Below are 6193 nucleotides of genomic sequence, written 5' to 3'. Positions count from 1 at the left end.
CGCACTGGGGGAGGGCCATGCGTCGCGCGGAGGAGGGGTCGCAACGCGTCGTCGACCGGATCAGGGGGATGGGGATGACGGTGGCGGTCCATAAGACCGAGGTGATTGCGTTTCATTCACCTCGGCAGGATCCGCCACCCCCTCTGATCCGGGTGGGTGGGGCTGACATCGAGGTGAAGCCCCAGATCAGGTATCTAGGGCTGATCCTCGATAGCCACTGGCGTTTCGAGGAGCATTTCCGCTGCCTGGTCCCCCGGTTGGAAAGGATGGTTGCGGCTCTGGGCCGGATTCTGCCCAACCTGGGGGGCCCGGCGGGCCGAGTTCGTCGCCTCTATGTGGCAATGGTCCAGTCGGTGGCCCTATACGGGGCCCCCGTCTGGGCGGACGACCTGGCTGCCTCCCGGCGCAGCATGACTATGCTGCGTCGGGTGCAGAGGCGCATGGCGCTCAGGGTCGTCCGCGGGTATCGGACCGTGTCACATGAGGCGGCGACGGTTCTAGCGGGGATGCCGCCCATGGACCTTTTTTTTTTTTTTTTTTTTTTTTTCGTGGGGAAAATCTTCGAAAGACTCCCTCACACCTCCTTGGGGTGAGGTGGGAGGGGTGTGTGGGATTCCCCGCGCCCGTACAACGACAGGCGCGGGACCTACCCACTAAAAACCCCACGGTGACCCTTCGGCACGCTTTCGGAGGATACCGGGAATCGCTCGAAGCATTCTTCCGGTATCCTCCCCGTGCCCGCGCTTTCGCGCCCATCCCCCGGGGGGACAATCGGTCCCCCCAGTAGACACACTGCCTCACAGCGGCGGGACGGGGCCACTCCATCCCGCCGCTATCCGTCACGGGGCCGCGTTTAGTGGCGGCTGCGAGCCCCAACTCGCAACCGCCCGCGACCCCGTTTCCACCCCTCGGCGGCCCGGCGTTCATGGCCGCACCAGACCGCCGAGGGTGCCTTCCCTTGCGTCGGACCGGTAGGGGGAGGCACTTCTACCCCCAAACGGTCCGACCCGGCGCCGCCTGGCGGGAGGAGGGTCCCCTCAGGACCCCCCTCCCAGCCTAGGTCATCCGCCACGCCGAGGCGGCCGCCCGCGACGCCTCGCGACCGGGCGACGACCTCGGGCCACCGCACGAGCGCGAGCTTCAGCGCGCCGCTGTAGCTCGCGCTCCCTCCCCACGGCCTCCTTCTGCAACATTACGTTCTCGCAGAAGGAGGCCACGGCCCTCCACTTCTCCTCGCTGCCGAGCATGGCGCGCACCACGCCCGGCAGCGAGACATCCCGCCCGACGACGCCGACCAGGACACGGCGCTCCCCCTCCCACGCGGGGCATACCTCCAGCGTATGATCCGCCGTGTCCTGCTCAGCGTCGCAGTGGCAGCAACGCGCCGTCGGCTCCTTCCCTATCCGGCACAGGTATCTTCCGAAGCTGCCATGCCCGGAAAATACCTGTGCCATCCGGTAGGTGAGGCTGCCATGGCCTCTGTCCAGCCACTCCTTCAGGAGTGGCCGAACCGCCCCGACAGTCCGGTGCCCCGCGGTTGGCAGAGCCAGCCGCTCCTGCCACGCGAGCAACACGGACTGCCGGGCCTGGCGCTTCAAATCGCCCCAAGCAGGTTCCTGCCCGCCCGGGACCGCCCCCACCCCCGCGCGACGGTCGACGCGGTGCCGGTACATCACCGCGTGCGACCGCGCGAGCAGGTCCATGGGTGGCATCCCCGCTAGAACCGTCGCCGCCTCATGTGACATGGTCCGATACCCGCGGACGACCCTGAGCGCCATGCGCCTCTGCACCCGACGCAGCATAGTCATGCTGCGCCGGGTGGCAGCCAGGTCGTCCGCCCAGACGGGGGCCCCGTATAGGGCCACCGACTAAACCATTGCCACATAGAGGCGACGAACTCGGCCCGCCGGGCCCCCCAAGTTGGGCAGGATCCGGCCCAGAGCCGCAACCATCCTTTCCAACCGGGGGACCAGGCAGCGGAAATGCTCCTCGAAACGCCAGTGGCTATCGAGGATCAGCCCTAGATACCTGATCTGGGGCTTCACCTCGATGTCAGCCCCACCCACCCGGATCAGAGGGGGTGGCGGATCCTGCCGAGGTGAATGAAACGCAATCACCTCGGTCTTATGGACCGCCACCGTCATCCCCATCCCCCTGATCCGGTCGACGACGCGTTGCGACCCTTCCTCCGCGCGACGCATGGCCCTCCACCAGTGCGCCCCGACGGCCAGCACCAGTGTGTCATCCGCATAACACACCGTGCTGACGCCGTCGGGGAGGCCGGCCCGCAACACCGAGTCGTACGCGATGTTCCACAGGAGTGGCCCGAGGACCGACCCCTGCGGAACACCGCAGTACACCTCCCTCCGCATATCACCATCCCGGCCCGGATACTCGATCCACCTGCCGCGGAGATAATCCCCGACGACCGCCCTGAGACAAGGGGGGACTCGATGATATTCGAGTCCCCTCCTTATCTCTTCCCAGGGGAGGGTGTTAAAGGCATTGGCAATATCCAAGGATATCGCCAATGCCACCCCTCCCCGGGAGACGGCCGCCTCCGAGAGGGCCCTCACACGACCTATCGCGTCGATAGTCGATCGGCCCACCCGGAAACCGAACTGGCAGTCGGCCAGCCCGGGATCACCCCGCGACAGGTGCTCGACGAGGCGGGCAGCAATCACACGCTCGAAGAGCTTGCCCACCTCGTCGAGGAGACAAATGGGCCGGTATGCGGAGGGAGACTCCGCGGGCCGACCCTCCTTCCGGAGGAGGACCATCCTCGCCACCTTCCAACTGGGGGGGAATCGCCCGTCCCTCAGGCAGCGGTCGAACAACCGCCTGAGGTCGGCCCCAAGGACGCCCTGGGTCGCCCATGGACCTGCTCGCGCGGTCGCACGCGGTGATGTACCGGCACCGCGTCGACCGTCGCGCGGGGGTGGGGGCGGTCCCGGGCGGGCAGGAACCTGCTTGGGGCGATTTGAAGCGCCAGGCCCGGCAGTCTGTGTTGCTCGCGTGGCAGGAGCGGCTGGCTCTGCCAACCGCGGGGCACCGGACTGTCGGGGCGGTTCGGCCACTCCTGAAGGAGTGGCTGGACAGAGGCCATGGCAGCCTCACCTACCGGATGGCACAGGTATTTTCCGGGCATGGCAGCTTCGGAAGATACCTGTGCCGGATAGGGAAGGAGCCGACGGCGCGTTGCTGCCACTGCGACGCTGAGCAGGACACGGCGGATCATACCCTGGAGGTATGCCCCGCGCGGGAGGGGGAGCGCCGTGTCCTGGTCGGCGTCGTCGGGCGGGATGTCTCGCTGCCGGGCGTGGTGCGCGCCATGCTCGGCAGCGAGGAGAAGTGGAGGGCCGTGGCCTCCTTCTGCGAGAACGTAATGTTGCAGAAGGAGGCCGCGGGGAGGGAGCGCGAGCTTCAGCGGCGCGCTGAAGCTCGCGCTCGTGCGGTGGCCCGAGGTCGTCGCCCGGTCGCAAGGCGTCGCGGGCGGCCGCCTCGGCGTGGCGGATGACCTAGGCTGGGAGGGGGGTCCTGAGGGGACCCTTCTCCCGCCAGGCGGCGCCGGGTCGGACCGGTTGGGGGTAGGAGTGCCTCCCCCTACCGGTCCGAAGCAAGGGGAGGCACCCTCGGCGGTCTGGTGCGGCCATGAACGCCCGGCCGCCGAGGGGTGGAAACGGGGTCGCGGGCGGTTGCGAGTTGGGGCTCGCAGTCGCCACTAAACGCGGCCCCGGGACGGATAGCGGCGGGATGGAGTGGCCCCGTCCCGCCGCTATGAGGCAGTGTGTCTACTGGGGGGACCGATTGTCCCCCCGGGGGATGGGCGCGAAAGCGCGGGCACGGGGAGGATACCGGAAGAATGCTTCGAGCGATTCCCGGTATCCTCCCAAAGCGTGCCGAAGGGTCACCGTGGGGTTTTTAGTGGGTAGGTCCCGCGCCTGTCGTTGTACGGGCGCGGGGAATCCCACACACCCCTCCCACCTCTCCCCAAGGAGGTGGGAGGGAGTCTTTCGAAGATTTTCTCCACGACAAAAAAAAAAAAAAAAAAAAAAAAAAAAAAGTCTCGTCGTCCTCCTCCACCCTCCACGAAGCCGGGCCAGGCGCTGGAGGCGGCGCGAGCGCCGTCACTCCTGTCCCAACACCGCTTTCCTCCTCTCCTTCTGACTTACCCCGTCCCATCCCCGTTTTAATTTTATACTCCATATTATTCCCACGAGCAGGTCGGAAGAAAAGGTCCGCCCGGGCAGAGCCGCCTTACCCGGGTAAGCCTATATACTCCGGGGGTTGGGCAGGAGCCCCGGAGGTGGTCGCTTGGGATTGGGCATCCTCCCCCAACCATGCATCCCATCGCCGCGCACCATAACTTAGGATTGGAGGGCGATTTTATAGAGTCGCCATACTCGCGGTCCCGGGCGGTTAAGCCAAGGCCCCCGTTCCTCCTGCCGTCACGTACCATTCACAAAACCAAAATAGAAATTGTGAATGGGTCGTTGTGACGACCAACAGGAGGTTTACGGTGTGATAAGCATCAGGTACCTCGGGGTCGCTACGCCCCGTACTGCGGCCGACGATAGCCGGACACAACCCCTGAGGGAGCCGTCGCCTCCTTCCCGATTCGACACAGGTACTCACCAAAGCAACCTTGCCCGGTGAGCACCTGTGTCATCCTGTAGGACAGCCTACCCGGTTTGTCCTGCCACTCTTGCCAATGTGGCAGGACTGCACCAACGGACCGTTGTGTGGCTCCACCAGCCTGAATTAGTTGGTGGAACCACATAATCAAAACGGTCCGTTGGGCATGGCACCTCGTCTCTTCGACCGCTTGCCTCCTGTCCTCTGGCGGCCTCCCAGCCTCTTGAAGCTCCCTGGAATGCCGGAAAACCAATTGGTTTCGCCAGGCTCGGAGCTCCAGAGGCGGGAGACACGCCAGGGTAGTCGCCGCCTCGTGGGAGATGGTGCGATACCCTCTTACGACCCGGATTGCCAGCCGGCGGTTGACGCGGCGCAGCATCTCCGTGCTGCGCCGGCTGGGATCCAGTTGCGGGGCCCAGATTGGGGCCCCGTAGAGGGCAATTGAACGCACCACCTCCACATAAATGCGGCGGACTCCAACATCAAGCCCCCCGATATTCGGAAGAAGGCGGCCTAACGTGGCAGCCGCCTTCTCCACTCGGGGGGCCAAGCGGTCGAAATGCTCGACGATGCGCCACCGGCTGTCGAGGATCAGGCCCTGGTATTTCATATGGGCCTTCACCTCGACGTAGGCTGTCCCAACTCGGATCCGCAGGCCGGCCGGTGGCATCCCTCGGGGGCCAAGTCTCTGAAAGAACATGGCCTCCGTTTTCTGGGGCGCCACCTCTAGACCCAGCCTGCGGATTTCGGCGACGACGGTGGCCACCGCCATCTCCGCGGCGCGCGCAGTCCCCCTCTCCAGTCTGACCCGTTGACGAGCACCAGCGTGTAATCGGCATAACATGCCAGCACTACGTCAGTGGGCAGAGGAGCCCGCAGTACCGAGTCGTACCCAATATTCCACAGCAGGGGCCCCAAAACTGACCCCTGCGGAACACCGCGTACGACCCTCCTCCGCATCGTAACTCCGTCCCGGCCGGTGCAACTCATCCACCTGTCGCTCAGGTAGGACCCAGCTATCCTCTTCAGGTATGGGGGCACACGATGGAAATCTAGCGCCCCCATAATAGCCTCCCAGGGTAAGGTGTTAAAGGCATTGACGATATCTAGCGATATCGCCAGAACAACCCTACCCTGGGATGTGGCCCCCTGAGAGAGGGAACGGACCTACTCTATGGCATCGAGCGTGGACTGCCCTTCTCTAAAGCCGAATTGGCTGGGGGCCAAGTCGGGTCCTACTGTGGACAGGTGGTTGATGAGGCGGGCAGCCACTATACGTTCAAAGAGCTTGCCCGCCTCATCCAACAAACACACCGGCCGGTACGCGGAGGGCGTACCTGCGGTCTTTCCTGCCTTCTGGAGAAGGACCAGCCGCGCCGCCATACAAGGCGAGGGGAATACTCCTCGGCGTAGGCAACCGCTGAGCAGCCTCCCGAACCACGGGCTCAAGACGCCAAGGGCACAGGCCAACACCTGGCGACGCACACCGTCGGGACCCGGAGCAACACTCCGAGCACTCATCCGACGAACGGCCCGGCCCATCTCCTCGGGGGTGACC

This window comes from Colletes latitarsis, chromosome 14 (assembly GCF_051014445.1).
Source record: "Colletes latitarsis isolate SP2378_abdomen chromosome 14, iyColLati1, whole genome shotgun sequence".
Classification (NCBI taxonomy): domain Eukaryota; kingdom Metazoa; phylum Arthropoda; class Insecta; order Hymenoptera; family Colletidae; genus Colletes; species Colletes latitarsis.
Note: the sequence above shows the minus strand (reverse complement) of the source record.